The sequence below is a fragment of the Cervus elaphus genome, chromosome 21 (genome assembly GCF_910594005.1).
Source record: "Cervus elaphus chromosome 21, mCerEla1.1, whole genome shotgun sequence".
Taxonomy (NCBI): Eukaryota; Metazoa; Chordata; class Mammalia; order Artiodactyla; family Cervidae; genus Cervus; species Cervus elaphus.
Genome location: NC_057835.1, coordinates 79508841 through 79511122, shown reverse-complemented (window position 1 = coordinate 79511122; position 2282 = coordinate 79508841). Strand labels below are relative to the sequence as shown.

At 32.7% G+C, this 2282-nt stretch overlaps 1 non-coding gene across 1 annotated transcript; it reads right to left on the bottom strand.

Moving 5' to 3' along the window:
* Positions 1–670: 670 nt before the first annotated feature.
* Positions 671–775, bottom strand: LOC122679694. The gene has a single exon (XR_006336488.1). It is a non-coding gene; the product is annotated as a U6 spliceosomal RNA (small nuclear RNA).
* Positions 776–2282: the final 1507 nt, after the last annotated feature.

Genomic DNA, 2282 nt, shown 5'->3' with positions numbered 1-2282 from the left:
AAAAAATTGATTGATCACTCATTTGAGTATACTATTATTAACAATGAGTACATATATCTGTTATATTGCTATATTAATGACATGTTAACAGCATATATTGTATTTTTGGTAAAAGGTCATAACATGTATTAACGATATATTAATTATAGTATAATTATATATTAGTAATCTTTGGTATTATGAAATTAGTGAACCTCACTCACAGACATCTGAAACTTACCTTTTAAAGTAGTTTATTTATTTTAATTAGAGGATAATTACATTGCAATATTGTGACGGTTTTTGTCAAGTAAGTTTTCAGTTTGTTACGGAATTTGAATGAGCTTAATAAAGGACAAAAGTTGAAATTTATTTGCTAGTTTACAATATCTGAGTCTAAAAAGCTCTGAAATGTGTTAAAATCTTAGCCAAGTCAACCAATTTTTGTTTTTTTGGTTTTTTTTTTTAAGTCAACCAATTTTAATGAACTTGTTTCCATGATTTATTTTTTATTACTTTTTCAATATGAAGGAATATCCTTTTTATGTGTAATCTGCCATATCTGTTTTGCCACTGTAATTTTTTGTTCTTTATATTCACCATATCCTCATTTTTTTTAATTTTTACTTTTTAATTGGAGGGTAATTGCTTTACAATGTTGGTTAGTTTCTGTCATACAACAACGTGATTCAGTAAACTGGATGACTTCACTCATCTGGCTGTCTCCCTCGGGCAGGGGCCGCACTAATCTTCACTGTATTGTTCCGATGTTAGTGTGTGTGTGATGGAGGCAAGCGCCACTTTATTACTGGGGGAAACAAACATATCTGTTATAAAAGAGTTAAGTTTGTTTTCTTGTTACCTTGTATGTTTACTATCAAATATTTTATTGTAATTTAGATACAATATGTAACCACCTAATGTTTTCAAGCATTCATGATTCTATTTGAAGAGGGTCCATATCTTGGAGCAGGAAATGGCAACCCACACCAATATTCTTGCTGGAAAATTCCTTGGACAACGGAGCCTGGCGGGCTAGAGTCCATGCAGTCAAAAAGAGTCAGATGGGACTGAGCATGCATGGACAGGCATATCTCAAATAGTAATTTGCTTTTTCTACTTCCGCAGACCCTATCCCGAACTGACAACAGAACAAATAAAACAAAACAACATCTATGGTATATCTTTCATGCCACTAACTAATTTTGGTATAATACCAATGGTTACCTGAGAATATCTCAAAGATGTGCTCTTTCATCTTATAAATAGAGGGATGTTAGAAATAAGTCGACTTACTTGATATGTTACTATTGGTGAGCAAGAATGGAAGAGATATTTAATCAGAAGATATGCTTAACTTTCCTCTGGTTAAAGTCATAAAGGGAAGATCATATTAATATTGATATTATTCACTAATATTGATAATTTAAAATTGTATTTTCTATGCAAAGTCCTTAGAGATTTGTCAAAACTCTCACTTTTTATAGTATCTTTTAAACTTGAAGAAAATACTGATATACATCATATCAAAAGTTTGTCAAACTTTTCTGTATTTATCAGATCTGATGATACTTTGCCTGAAGATAAGAGGCAACTATAGCATAGTATTATCAGTCATAATTCCAGTTATTTAAAATGTTTGCTGATTCACAGTCTTCTTTTAGTTGAATCTAGCATTTTCTCTGCTAGTGATTTTCAATTAGGAAAGGTGCATTAGACTTAAGGAGTTCTATAAAAGCATAAATGCCTAAGACCCACTTCAGTACTCTGAATATCTTTACTTATATTTTTCCACTTTCTTGTTATTTACTTGGAATGTTACTAAAATTTTAGATATCATTTCATAAAATGTCTTCTGAAATGGCTTTATTATCTTCTTTAGCATGCCATAGAAGTTACCACATTTTCTTGTCATACTAGGGTTTTCATGAACTCTCAGAGGACATTTTATGTTTAAAAATTACTGCTAGTAAATTAATCACATCCTTGTGAAATCTGTGTCAACTGAAGATGTTATTATCATTGCTTTTTGTTTTGTTTTGTTTTGTTTTTTTATTGTTGCTCGGTTGTGTCTGACTCTTTGCAACCCCATGGACTGTAGCCCTCAAGGCTTCTCTGTCCATGGGATTCTCCAGGCAAGAATACTGGAGCAGGGTGCCATTTCCTTCTCCAGGGGATCTTTCCTACCCAGGGATGAACCCACATCTCCTGCACGGGCAGGCTGATTCTTGACTGCTGAGCTACCAGGGACACCCCAACTGAAGACAGGTTTTATTTTATTCTCATGCTTCCATAAAGATTCT